The sequence below is a fragment of the Sus scrofa genome, chromosome 7 (assembly GCF_000003025.6).
Source record: "Sus scrofa isolate TJ Tabasco breed Duroc chromosome 7, Sscrofa11.1, whole genome shotgun sequence".
In the NCBI taxonomy this organism is placed as follows: domain Eukaryota; kingdom Metazoa; phylum Chordata; class Mammalia; order Artiodactyla; family Suidae; genus Sus; species Sus scrofa.
This window is the reverse complement of record NC_010449.5, coordinates 80,370,438-80,385,505: the sequence shown is the minus strand read 5'-3', so window position 1 is coordinate 80,385,505 and position 15,068 is coordinate 80,370,438. Positions and strand designations below refer to the sequence as shown.

At 39.6% G+C, this 15,068-nt stretch overlaps 1 protein-coding gene across 1 annotated transcript in view; it reads right to left on the bottom strand.

The window, feature by feature from the left end:
* KATNBL1 (chromosome 15 open reading frame 29) overlaps positions 2,470-15,068 on the bottom strand; it is a 95,048-nt gene continuing 82,449 nt past the window's right edge. The window contains exon 11 of the mRNA XM_021098029.1: positions 2,470-3,360. The gene's annotated coding sequence lies outside the window, so the exon portion shown is untranslated. The remainder of the gene's footprint in view (positions 3,361-15,068) is intronic.

The following is a 15,068-nucleotide window of genomic DNA, read 5'->3' as shown; positions in this document are numbered from 1 at the left end:
ATTTTCTTCTCTCTTTTTTTTTTTTTTTTTTTTTTGCCACACTCGAAGCATGTGGAAGCTCCTGGGCCAGGTATAGAACCCACACTGAAGTTGCAGCCGGCACCACAGCTGCAGCAATGCCCAATCCTTCACCTGCTGTGACACAGGGAATTTACTATTTTCTTCTTATTTTAAAACAAATGAGGATATTTTTGTGGGCCCTTGAAAGTACCCTGGGCCTTAGGCACTGTGCCTACTGTACCAAATGCCTAAGTTGGCCTCAGTTTACCGAAGATTATAAATTGGAATTCTATGAGGAAGACTGGCAGCCATACAACACTTGGCAGTTTTCTGAGCTCCTACAGTTAATGAGCAGAGGCAGATAGTCAGAATTTCTACAATTTTCACACAGGCTGCTTCATGAAACGCTATGTCAGCAGTGTTGTGAGCTGGTCATAATTTTCAATTGCTTCTCTTCCTACTTTTTAATTATAAAAAAATGTTAGTACACTTTATCTCTTGGTTTGTGTGGGAATTAACACTAGAAAGTTTAGTGATACAAATCAGTATCTTTTTGCTTATAATTTTCCAAATCAGACTTTAACACATATATAGTTAGACTTCAAATGTCAATCATTCAGTCCCTTATTGCTAAGCAGGAATATAATTTCCCGGTGTACTTTTCAGTTGTCAGAACATGTCCATAAGTTCATAGTCTTCTCTTATAAACTAAATACAATCAGCATATATGGTTTTCCTGATACTTCTTTTTACATCCAAAGAGTCAATAGGAATATTGAAAATGTCATCAGTGATGGTAGACGAGTCTCGGTAGAACCAGATGCTAAAGAGGTGGTGGCAAAGTATCTTGAATAGGTTGGTTAAGAGTTACAAAAAGCGATCACAATAATTTCAGGAAAGAACCTTTATAGTAAAAGGACAAAATTCTGGACGCATCAGGGGAGATAGAAAAGAATGCTGGCCTCTCACTCTGGCCCCAGGAAAAGGGTACTGAAGAAGGAGCTGTCTCTTGGACATGGCTAAGCTTGACCATAAATTGTAATTGAACTGCAGGTTTTCTGTGCTAGTAGTATATGCTAGAATAAAGTGTTATTTCCATCTACGATTTGTGCATTAAAAGTTCTTCCGAGCTGGCCAGCCTATCAGAATGGTCATAGTAGTAACTAACATAGGTCTTGCTTATTTTCTGTTTGTCTTTTATCTTCTAAAATTTGGACTTTATATCCAAAAGCACCTATAGCAATGAAGTCCTATGAAAATATCTCTTCCCATCACTGACCTAACATGTTATCTTAGCGTCTGTCTGTATTTGATTCTCATTGAATTCCAAACATTAAAGGTTAACATTGGTGGCAACTGTACCACTGGTTAGTGATGCATTTGCTGTTTTTCTTTTGGGCTCCAGGTCAAGTTCTGGTCTGTGGGAAAGGATGGTGGAAAGGAAATGTCTGTCTCAAAGAAGGAATATTAGAACCAGAAGTTCTTGGGCAGTGAGGACACAAATGTTCTCTTTCTTTTGAGCTTCAAATGAACAAATGAATCCCAGGAACTTGATGTACATTATATTTCCCATTTAGAAGAGACCCGTTAACAACCACCAGGTTTTTGGAAGTTTCTGAACAACTCACAGAATGTCAACAAAGTCTGAAACTTTAAATCTGGTTGCTACATCTAACATACCATGCTGATGACATGAACATAAAATGGCACACTTAGAACACATTAACAAAATGTAAGATCATATTCCTTTTCCTCTCATGTGGACCTCTATATTTAAATACCCCAAATAGGTCGCTCTGTATAGAATTACTAAAATTTATTTTTTAAAAAACAATATGCATCAGTGAATTTAGTCTAAGTCCTATAATTCTAAGTGCATCTGAACAGAAAATAGTCTGAGATATGGCTTGGCCATGGAACAGAAACAGCTTTAGAGAGGCATCCTGTGAACTTTCAGAAAATAGCAATCAGGGAATTCCCCCCCCCCCTTTTCGGTCTTTTTAGGGCCACACCCACGGCATACAGAGGTTCCCAGGCTAGGGGTTGAATTTGAGCTACAGATGCCAGGCTACACCACAGCCACAGCAACACCAGATCTGAGCCGCTTCTGTGACCTACACCATAGCTCACAGCAACACTAGATCCTTTAACCCACTGAGCAAGCCCAGGAATGGAACCTGCATCCTCATGATGCTAGTTAGATTCATTTCCGCTGAACCATGAAGGGAACTCCAGGGAGTTATTTGCTTGAGCAAAGGTTTTGGCTGATTTCAGTAAGAAGTTCTGATGAGGAGGTTAGAGCTACAACCGATGTTTGGAAGTTCTTGAGAAATTGGTTTCACCTTATTATGGGGAAGACTTTCTAAGTCAGAACATACTGCTCCCAGGCAGAGCCAGCTATCTAGCAGAAATAGGCCACTTAGCCACTTGGTGGAGATGCTGTAAAAGAGAATTCAAGTAACATATGGCTGTACATGATGACTTTAATCTTGGGATTTTGTGATTCTTTATTTGGAATTTGAACAGTTGTTGTTTTAAACTGCTTGAGATTTTATTAATAGTGGTTACAGGAAATAACTTTCACATACCAAGTGAAAAAGATTCAACATAAAAGAGTGCTAGTTATTATCCCTAATAAACAATCAGGAAAAAAGAAAAATGAGATGACAATCAATTCCATTAGGATAGGTCATAACACAGATGTTGCCAATTAACAATTACTATGTGAATTTAGACAGATGGCTTGGAATTCATGAGTTATAATTTAGCCATTACCAAACTTTCTGTGAGGCCCTAAGTAAATCTACAAACCTGAGAATTATCATTCCTAAAAAAAACTCTGCCACTGTTCACAGATCTCAGCGATTCTCTATGTGTCAGAATCACCTGCGAAGCTTATTAAACATCAGATGTCTGGTCCCCACCCATGGAGATTCTGACTCAGTGGGTCTGGGATGGGGACCTGGGTATTTTTATGTTTACAAGCTCTCCAGGTGATTCTGATGCACCCCAGGTTTGAGAGCTGCTGACCTATCTCAGGAGAAAGCATCTGCATTAAATAAGTGGACTAGTAAAGCTCTTAGAAAACAAGGTATAATATAAATGCTGAGCTTCATTCTTTTAAGTAGAATGCTACCTGTGCAGCTATTAATTATTAGCAAATTTCCAGAAGCAGAAATTATTATGTCCATAGATCAGGACACGAATTTCTCTCCAACTCCAACTCAACACTTAAAGCACTGTAGGGATTAAAAATATACCTGCAGGCTTTGGAGTCAAACCAGAGATTGAATATTGGCTGTTGATTACTAACAGTGAGACCTTGGCCAAGTGGCTTTACTTTGCTGAATCTCATCTTTCCTGTGGAAAAAACAGAGATTAGAGTACTTAAGGGTTGTTATGAGGATTAAATGAGATAATGGAAGGGAAGTGATTATCACAGCTACAGGCATGTGAAAAGCCCTCAATAAATGGAAACACATTTATTATTATTTTGCTTTATTTTATTTTTTAGGGCTGCAACTGCAGTATATGAACATTCCCAGGTTAGGTGTCAAAATGGAGCTGCAGCTACTGACCTATGCCACAGGCACAGCAACAGCAACCCCAGATCCGAGCCTCATCTGCAACCTATACCACAACTCAGGGCAACGCTGGATCCTTAACCTACTGAGCGAGGCCAGGGATTGAACTCATAGCCTCATGGATACTAGCTGGGTCCTTAATCCACTGAGCCACAACTCTGGAAGTACTGTTATTATTATGGTGACTAATCACTAGATGATTACAGTGTGACCTTGCTATGATTAATGCAGGATAAGAAATAGCATCATAAACTCCAAGGTTCTACTGTATAAACAACAGTGGACTATACTCAATACCCTGTTACAAACCATAATGGAAATATGAAAAAGAATTTATATATATATACATACATATATTGTATATAACTGAATCACCTTGCTGTACAGCAAAGAACATTGTAAATCAACTATACTTCAATAATAATAAAAAGAAATAGAATCAATTTAATGAGCTTTCTGTGACAATATATTTGTTCCAGAGGAGGGTGAAACATACATGTGTTTCCATCATACATATTACGATTGTGCTTTATCTATTTTAAAGTAATTTTATCTAGTCCCTTCCAGTCTTCATTTGATTTATATCACTTAGAAATACACTCCTCTAGGAGTTGCTGCTGTGGTGCAGTGGATTAAGAATCCAAATGCTGGAGTTCCCGTCGTGGCGCAGTGGTTAACGAATCCGACTAGGAACCATGAGGTTTCGGGTTCGGTCCCAGCCCTTGCTCAGTGGGTTAAGGATCCGGCGTTGCCGTGAGCTGTGGTGTAGGTTGCAGACACGGCTTGGATCCCGCGCTGCTGTGGCTCTGGCGTAGGCCGGTTGCTACAGCTCCGATTCGACCCCTAGCCTGGGAACCTCCATATGCCGCGGAAGCGGCCCAAGAAATAGCAAGAAGACAAAAAAAAAAAAAAAGAATCCAAATGCTGTGGCTTAGGTCACTGTGGAGGTGTGGGTTTGACCCTTGGCCCAGGAACTTCCATGTGCCTTGGATGCCCCCATAAAAAAAAAAAAAAAAAAAAAAAAAAAAACAAAAAAAAAAAACCTCTGGATAGGGATATCATTTTACAGAAAGGAATTAACAGCCTAAAAAATGGCCATCTGTGTGATATTCTAGGCCACAAAGCAGACACAAGCTATGGAAATCCAAGATTTGGAAGACTAATTTTATACCCCAGACCAAAGTTCTCTCTTAAAACTAGAATTCTTTTTAAAAAATTAATAATTAAGCATTTATTTCCTTTTTCAAATTGAAGTATAGTTGACTTACAATATTATATTAAAGTGTATAACATAGTGGTTTGATACTTCTACAGATTCAGAATGCTTTTCTAAAACAAAAAATAAACTAGTCTTACAGTAGTGAGAGGCTTATGTCCTATTTCCAGATAGAAAAGTGATTAACAGTAACCAGAAAACAGAATTAACATCTTTTAGCTGGATTATTCCAACGCATTACATTAAAATGAATATGGATGATTTTCAGAAAAAGAATCTTCAGCAACTAGTATCAGTGTATCAGTTCAATGCTTCTATCCCAGACTTACTCAACTCGTTCTCAAAAGCCTCTAATCTTCTAATAAGAACACCTTTTCATCCCCACTTTATGATTTTGCATAGATAGGTATGGGGGTGAGGTCAAGCCAGAAAAGGCCCAGAAGCTAAAAGTGAAGTCCCTAAACAGAGGCACACAGTGTGACAATAGAATTACTGAGTTTCTGCCTCCCAATCCTGTCTGGGAACTGATCAGAGGAGGAACCAATAGATAGGGTGTGGCCAATGACAGTCACACTTGATCTATAGTAGAAATAACGATGAGCTGCAGGAAGTTCCCTGGGTTTGTCATAATTATCAGCACACATTCTATCAAACGATCAAACTGTAAAGGGTATTGTGCCAAGTCCCTTATTGAGCAAGCACCTTACATTAATTCTGCAACAAAATATTCAGGCTTACAATTAATGATTCCTGTGTTGGGCAGCAAATCCCAATGGCAGTAACAGAAGAGCATTTGCAGATGTGCTTACTGACAGCATGGCAGGGTCCTGTTATAGGAATTCTATTAGTGAATGAATCATCTCCTGATAGAAAAACAAGTGTGAGTTGACATCTATAGCCAAGAAGAATGGATGACTGATAAGTACAGACACCTAGGTCTTATCTGAATATTATACTTTAATGAAAACACCCAGCAAACCTTTGTTTACTTATTTATCCAACAAATTTGTACTGAATACTTTTTATTGAGGATTCACGGAGTTGATTGCTAGGAATATAATGGTGAGTTAAATAGACTGATCCTACCTAAGAGCTACTGACAAGAAAATAAAGAAAATGCAGGAGTTCCTGTCATGGCTCAGCAGAAACAAATCTGACTAGCATCCATGAGGACACAGGTTCAATCCCTGGCCTCACTCAGTGTATTCCCGTTGTGGCTCAGCAGTTAACGAATCCGACTAGGAACCATGAGGTTGCGGGTTCGATCCCTGGCCTTGCTCAGTCGGTTAAGGAGCTGGCATTGCCATGAGCTGTGGTGTAGATTGCAGACATGACTCGATCCTGAGTTGCTGTGGCTCTGGCGAAGGCCAGCAGCAACAGCTCTGATTACACCCCTAGCCTGGGAACCTCCATATGCCGAGGGTGCGGTCCTAGAAAATACAAAAGAAAAAAAAAAAAGAAAGAAAGAAAGAAAATGAAGTATGGCCAGTTATATTTATGTACCACAAGAGGAGCAGCAGTGCAGAACTTTTAGAGCAGACAGATAGACACCTGACATAAACAAAAACTGGAAGTTAAGAAAAAGCTAAGAATCAACAATTCAAGAAGGGTTATTTTAGGTGGAGGTGGGGAGGGTGGTTGGAGAGCAAAGGCACAGAGGGAGGGAGGAGTGTTCTTGGCAGGGGGCACAGCAAGTTTGAAAGCTTGGAATTGAAATTGCAGGGTGTGTTGGATGGAGGAGCTAAAGAGAACACTGGCCCCAAAGGGGCCTCTGTGTGTATGACGTCAAGATGAGATGCACCTGGAGAGGAAAGCGAGGCCAAGAACAGGAGGGGCCTCATAAGCCAAGGTATTTTACCCTGAGGAGATGGACACCTCCTAAAGCATTTCAAGTCTTGATCTTCTCACATGTTGGAAAGATCCCTCTAGCTATTTGCTACAAAAGGTAAGGGAGAAGATTTAGTACTTTTCTTAATCTCCTCCTATCTCCTTCTTCAAAAACAAGCTGTCAAATAGATTCATCAAGTTTTACCTATAGTATTTTCTGAATTTACTAAAATCGTGAAGGTGTCACCAAGGCCCAAGCAGGACCTTAGGTCACCAGCAGCAATGAATTGATTCACCCTGAGCAAATTCTGAGCCAGATTGAGGACAGGCAGGGGTTTTTGTTTCCACTGTAGTTGTTGATGCTTTTACCCCCTTATTCTTATCAAGCCTATCTTATCCAAATTAACTTAAAATATGAAGAACACAGCAGTATGGTTGACATCAGTCATAAAACTTTCAGTTAGAAGACAGAGATAAAGAATATTTATTGGAGTTCCCATCGTGGCTGGAGTTCCCATCGTGGCTCAGTGATTAACAAATCCGACTAGGAACCATGAGGTTGTGGGTTCCATCTCTGGCCTCGCTCAGTGGGTTAAGGATCCGGCATTGCCCTGAGCTGTGGTGTAGGTCACAGACGCGGCTCGGATTCCGAGTTGCTGTGGCTGTGGCATACATAGGCCAGCAGCAACAGCTCTGATTAGACCCCTAGCCTGGGAACTTACGCATGCCGTGGGAGCAGCCCTAGAAAAGGCAAAAAGACAAAAAAAAAAAAAAAAAAAAAAATCACAAAACTGGAGTTTCCACTGTGGCACAGTGGGTTAAGAATCAATTGTGGAGGCCAGGGTTACTGCAGAGGAGTGGGTTAGATCCCCGCCCAGCATAGTGGGTTAAAGGATCTGGTGTTGCTGCAGCTTTGGTAGGCCCATAGCTGCAGCTCGGATTCAATCCCTGGCCCAGAAACTTTTATAGGACATGGGTGTGGCCTTAAAAAAAAAAAGAAAAAAGAAAGAATCACAAAACTCACATATATATCAAGGATGATAATATCTAATTAAATGCCACATTCAAAGGTCAATTTTGCTGAGACTGTCCCACCTCCACCTCCTCTCTCCCGTCTCCTTTCTCTTAATATTTTAGGAGAGGAAAAGTAGCTTAATGGTTAAGAGCACAGACTTTATTTTTTGCTTTTTAGGGCTGAGCATGTGGCATATGGAAGTTTCCAGGCTAGGGGCAAAATTGGAGCTGAAGCCGCCGGCCTACACCATAGCTACAGCCATAGCAGGATCCAACCCATATCTGCAGCCTACACCACAGCTCACAGCAACACCAGATACTTAAGCCACTGAGAGAGGCCAGGGATCAAACCTGCATCCTCAAGGATACTAGTCAGGTTCAATACCGCTGAGCCACAATAGGAACTCCCACAGACTTTAGAGTTTAGTTGCCTGCTTTGCTACTTTTAAGCTATGTAGCCTTTCTCTGTACTTTCATTTCCTGATAAAGATAATTATAGACCCTACCATATGGTGGCTGTGAGGACAAAACGAACTAGTCAAACAAAATGCTCAGATCACTGCATAGCACACAATTAGCATTCAGCATATATTAGTTATTGTTATCTCTAGAAACTATTTCTTCTGAGGGCCTTCAATTATAACAAGGACTTCAAAAATGGGTGAAATATTTGTGTTCTTTGGTATGGATCTTCAATAAAACATACTTATGTACAAAATATCAACAAGAAGTTAAATGATTAGAAAAAATGTTTATCAATGTAAAGCTGCAATCACACACTAACAACTCTTGGGAGAAAAATAAACAGGGCCAGAGGGAATCATCTGATTCTCATAAATCTCTGACTTGGGCAAATTGTCTTGGGTTAAGCAGGTATAAAATGTTGAAAGAGCTCATGAGTGGAGATCAAGAGTTGCACGTAGGAGTCAAAAATGCACATTTGGGACACAATTACAGCTTTGCTGGTGCTTCCCAGAAACAATGTTTAAGTTCCTCAAAAGTGCTGAAGGGATCACAAACTGAATCAAGTGACTCAGCAAATCCTGTTAGTAGGCAAGGCATTTATTGAGTACTCTTCCAAATAAAGTGTTGTAATATCCCTATAAATACAGAAATATAAAGCTTATGATAAACAAGCTATTGTGTTATTTACTGAGACTTTTAATGTCTTAAGCATACCAAAAATGGGAAGGCCAGGCCAGGAACTAATTAGATTAAGGATTAAGGATTTTTTTTTCCTCTTTAGGGCCACCCCAGTTCCCAGGTTGGGGTCAATTTGGAGCTGCAGCTACCAACCTACGTCACAGCCACAGCAACACCAGATCTGAGCTACCTCTAATATCTACACTGCAGCTTGTGGCAACACTGGATTCCTAACTCACTGAGGAGGCCAGGGATCAAACTAGCATCCTCAGGGATACTAGTCAGATTCTTTTGTGTGTGTGTGTGACTTTTTGCCTTTTCTAGGGCTGCTCCTGCGGTACATGGAGGTTCCCAGGCTAGGGGTCGAATCAGAGCTATAGCCGCTGGCCACCAGCCTATGCCAGAGCTGCAGCAATGCAGGATCCAAGCCGCATCTACGACCCACACCACAGCTCACGGCAATGCCGGGTCCTTAACCCACTGAGCAAGGCCAGGGATCGAACCCGAAACCTCATGGTTCCTAGTAGGATTCGGTAACCACCGCGCCACGATGGGAACTCCATTAGTCAGATTCTTAATCTGCTGATTTAAGGATTTAGCTCAACTTCTGGTACAGTCTTGACAAATATAAAAAGCTCTCTCAGTTGATATAAAACATTGTCTAAAATTGCCTTTCCAAGCCAAATTTGATACAGCTTTAACAAGATATTCTTTCTTTGGGGAGTTAAAGCAGAAGTTGTACAGCATGCTAAGGACTCATTATCATGGACTGAAGTTAATTATTATTTTGGGTACTGAGCTAAAGTCAGACTCATTCCTCCTAATTCACATAAGTAAAACCTATTTCACTTGAGCCTGTTTTTAAGGTGTTTAAAACTCAGGGTCCCTTGATCCTAATCCAGTGTTCTTTCCCCTCTGTCATAGTACTTGTAACTCTGCATGTGCAAAGGAACAGCTTTCTTCTTAATCCTTAAAAGGAAAAACTAAATTCCCCACATATAAGCAACTTTGGAATGAAAAGTTCAGCCATTTCATTTAAGATAGTTCAAAGAATGTATTTATTTTAGACTAACCACACCCCTACAGAGGGAGTGCTTTTGGCATATGGCTTTATCTTGTGCATTAGGAATGCAGTCTGCAGTCACTGCAAAACCACTATACAATGCCAGTTTCACAAGGTGATGGTATTTTAGCTAAAATCATATCTCAGGGAGAAGGTGGATAGCAGGTATACCTAAAGGCTATGATTTTACATAATTTATATATAATTTTTTCTATAAAATATAATGGCATCACAAACCCAAAGGAGAACAGCCTTTTGCTTATACATGATTTATGACTAAAATGTGACTTTTTCCTGAAGACCCAAAAGTAGCCTTTTAGAAAGAACGTTGCTGCCACAATTTAGGAAAGAAAAAGTGAAAAACAGACTATACCAAGGAGCCACTTACTTAGTACGATGCAGGACACAAGCACTGAGGGCACATACAGACTAAGAGACTTACGATCTAAATTAACATGAACAAGGATGTACATGACATGCAGAAAAGAAAATTAAAGTATCATAAAGGAAGGAGAAAGAGTCAAATTTATTTTTAGCAAAAATTTGAATTATATTAGTTTCTTACAGGAAGCATTCTCCTCAGCTTCCAAAGGTATTAATGGCTAAATGAGACGGTCATTGTATTTGATTATAGGCACTATGTTGTACATTAGACTTCTAGAACTTATTAATCTTGTATAAAATTCTCCATTTTCCCCTCCCCACAGCTCTCTGGCAACCACCACTATTTTCTGCTTCTGTAAGTTTGGTTTTTTTAAATACCTCATATAAATGGAATCATGTAATATTTGCCTTTCCTGTGACTAACTTATTTCACTTAGCATGTCTTCAGGTCCAACCATGTTGGAAAGATTTTTGTTCTTTTTAAAGGCTGAGTAGTATTCCACTGTATGTATATAACAAACTGGTTTGTCAGTGAACATTTGGATTTTCCTTATTTTGGCAATTGTGAGTAATGCTGAACTGTGCACTTAAAATTTTGGTAAGGAGGTAGTTCTCATGGTAAATTTTCTTGCCCCCACCCCTAAGGGCACAAGGAAAGTTTTGGAGGTGATAGATGTTTATTACTTTGTGGTATGATAAACTCATCAAATTGTATGCACTGAAAATGTATACTTTGCATATATTAATTATACCTCAATAAAGCTGTAAAAAATTAAAGTAAGCCAGGAGTTCCTGTCATGGCTCAGTGGTTAACGAATCTGACTAGGTACCATGAGGTTTCAGGTTCGATCCCTGGCCCTGCTCAGTGGGTTAAGGATCCGGTGTTGCCATGAGCTGTGGTGAAGGTCACAGATGTGGCTCGGATCCTGCATTGCTGTGGCTCTGGCGTAGGCTGGTGGCTACAGCTCCGATTCTACCCCTAGCCTGGGAACCTCCATATGCCGCAGGAGTGGCCCAAGAAATGGCAAAAAGACCAAAAAAAAAAAAAAAAATTAAAGTAAGCTGATGTGGGAATGATGTAATCAAGAGTTCTTCTGGGTTAAGTTCTTACAAGGAAAACTTCCCAGCAGCCACTAATTAAACATCATAGTATGCAGAACGCAAGACAAAATTTCCTTAAAAGATATACCTTAATCCACTTGGTGCCACTATTCTCAAAGACATCAGTGTGGACAATGAACTAATACATATTTTATTTTTTTTGAAGTATAGTTGCTGTACAATAGTATAAAAATTACAAGTGTATAATACAATAATTCATTTTATTATTTTATTTTTGGGGCCACACCTGTGGCATATGGAAGTTCTTGGGCCGGGGTCGAATCAGAGCTGCAGCTGCTGGCCTTCACCAAGCCATAGCAATGCAGGATCTGAGCTGTGTCTGCAGCCTACATCCCAACCCACAGCAATGCTGGATCCTTAACCCACTGAGCAAAGGCCAGGGATCAAACCTGCATCCTCATGGATACTAGTCAGGTTCTTAACCTGTTGAACCATGATGGGAACTCAAATAATTCACAATTTTAAAGGTTATACTCCATTTACAGTTATTATGAAATATTGGCTATATTCTCCATGTTGTATAATACATCCTTGTAACTTATGTGTTTTCTACAAACTGTTTTCTTACTCCTCTACTTCTATATAACCCCTCTTCTCTCTCAACACTGGTAACCACAAATTTGTTCTCTATATTTGTGAAGCTGTTTCTTTTTTGCTATATTTATTATTTTGTTGTATTTTTTTAGATTCCACATATAAGTGATATTGGTAGTTTGATTTTTAGTTCTGAGAAACCTCTATACTGTTTTCCATGGTGGCAACACCAGTTTACATTCCCACAACAGTGTACCAGGGTTCATTTCTCTCCACATCCTTGCCAAAATCTGTTGTGTTCTTTTTGAGGATACCCATTCTGACAGATGTGAAGTGATATCTAATTGTGGTTGACTTGCACTTTCCTGATTAGCAATGTTGAGCATCTCTCATGTACCTGCTGGCCACCTGAATTTCCTCTTTGGAAAGATATCTATTCAGTTCTTCTACCCATTTTAAAATTGAGGTATTTGCTTTTCTGATGTTAAGTTGTATGAGCTGCTTACATATTCTGGCTATTAATTCTTTATCAGTCATATATCATTTGCAAATATTTTCCCACATTCAGTAGATTGTCTTTTCATTTTGTTGATGGTTTCCTTTGTTCTACAAAAGCTTATAAGTTTAATTAGGTCTCATTTGTTTATTTTTGCTTTTGGAGACACATCTAAAAAAGTTGTTGCCATTTATGTCAAATGTTCTGCCTATGCTTTCCTATAGGAATTTTACAGTATCTGGTCTTACATTGCCGTGATTTATGTGAGAGCTTGTTTCACTTACATTTTCCTAAAGGAGTTTTATAGTATCAATTTTGTTTTTGAATATGGTGTTAGAAACTGTTCTAATTTCACTCCCTTACATGTAGCTGTCTAGTTTTCCCAGAACCACTTATTGAAGAGACTCTCTTTTCTCCATTGTATTCTTGACTCCTTTTTTGTAGATTAACTGACTATACAAGCATGGGTTATTTCTAGGTTTTCTATCCTGTTCCACTGGTCTATCTGCCTGTTTTTGAAAGAGTACCATAATGGTTTTTTTTCTTTTTTCTTTTTTCGTCTTTTTAGGGCTGCACCCACGGCATATGGAGGTTTCCAGGCTAGGAGTCCAATTGGAGCTACAGCTGCCAGCCTATGCCAGAGTCATAGCAACACAGGACCTGAGCTGCTTCTGTGACCTACACCACAGCTCATGGCAGCGCTGGATCCTTAACCTTTAACCCACTGAGGCCAGGGGTTGAACCCGCAGTCTTATGGTTTCTAGTTGGATTGTTTCTACTGCGCAATGACGGGAACTCCCCATACTGTTTGATTATAGCTTTGAAGTACAATCTGAAGTCAGGAAGTGTGATTGCTCTAGGTTTGTTCTTCTTTGTCAAAATTGTTTTAGCTATTTGAGGTCTTTTATGTTTCTATATAAATTAAAACAATTTATTTGTTCTAGTTCTGCAAAAAATGTCATTGGTATTTTAATAGAGATGGCATTGAACCTTTAGATCATCTTCTGTAGTATGGTCATCTTAACAATTCAAGAACACACAGTATATCTTTTGATCAGTTTGTGTTGTCTTTTCTTTCATCAATGTCTTACAGTTTTCTTTTTTATTATTATTATTATTTTTAATAGTTATTTCCCCAATACAATTTTTTTCCTACTGTACAGCATGGTGACCCAGTTACACATACATGTTCACATTCTATTTTCACACATTATCATGCTCCATCTTAAGTTACTAGACATAGTTCCCACTGCTACACAGCAGGATCTCATTGATAATCCATTCCAAAGGCAATAGTTTGCATCGATTAACCCCAGGGTCCCCATCCATCCCACTCCCTCCCCCTCCCCCTTGACAACCACAAGTCTGCTCTCCATGTCCATGATTTTCTTTTCTGTGCAAAGGTTCCTTTGTGCCTTGTATTAGATTCTAGATAGAAGTGATATCATATGGTATTTGTCCTTCTCTTTCTGACTTACTTCACTCAGGATGAGAGTCTCTAGTTCCATCCATGTTGCTGCAAATGGCATTATGTCATTCTTTTTTATGGCTGAGTAGTATTCCATTGTGTATATATATACACCACATCTTCCTAATCCAGTCGTCTGTCGATGGCCATTTGGGTTGTTTCCATGTCTTGGCTATTGTGAATAGAGCTGCAGTGAACATGCAGGTGCATGTGTCTTCTTTCAGGAAAGTTTTATCCGGATACATGCCTGAGAGTGGGATTGGTGGGTCATATGGTAGTTCTATGTATAGATTTCTAAGGTATCACCATACTGATCTCCACAGCGGTTGTACCAGCTTACATTCCCACCAATAGTGCAGGAGGCTTCCCTTTTCTCCACACCCCCTCCAGCATTTGTTCTTTGTGGACTTATTAATGATGGCCTTTCTGACTGGTGTGAGGTGGTATCTCATGGTAGTTTTGATTGGCATTTCTCTAATAATCAGGGATGTTGAGCATTTTTTTCACGTGTTTGTTGGCCATCTGTACATCTTCCTTGGAAAGTGTCTATTCAGATCTTTTGCCCATTTTTCAATGGGGCGGTTGGCTTTGTTGCTGTCGAGTTGTATAAATTGCTTGTCTATTCTAGAGATTAAGCCCTTGTCAGTTGCATCATTCGACACTATTTCCTCCCATTCTGTAAGTTGTCTTTTTGGTTTCTTTTGGGTTTCCTTTGCTGTGCCAAAGCTTGTCAGTTTGATTGGGTCCCATTGGTTTATTTTTGCTCTTATTTCTGTTGCTTTGGGAGACTGACCTGAGAAAATATTCATCAGGTTGATGTCAGAGAATGTTTTGCCTATGTTCTCTTCCAGGAGTTTGATGGTGTCTTGTCTTATATTTAAGTCTTTCAGCCATTTTATCTTTGTGCATGGTGTGAGGGGGTGTTTAGTTTCATTGCTTTGCATGTACAGCTGTCCAGGTTTCCCAGCAATGCTTGCTGAAAAGACTGTCTTTTTCCCATTTTATGTTCTCTCCTCCTTTGTCAAAGATGAATTGACCATAGGTGTCAGGGTTTATTTCTGTGTTCTCTATTCTCTTCCTTGGTCTGTCTGTCTATTTTGGTGCCAGTACCACACTGTCTTGATGACTGTGGCTTTGTAATATTGCCTGAAGTCTGGGAGAGTTATGCCTCCTGCTTGGTTTTTGTTCTTTACAATTGCTTTGGCAATTCTGGGTCT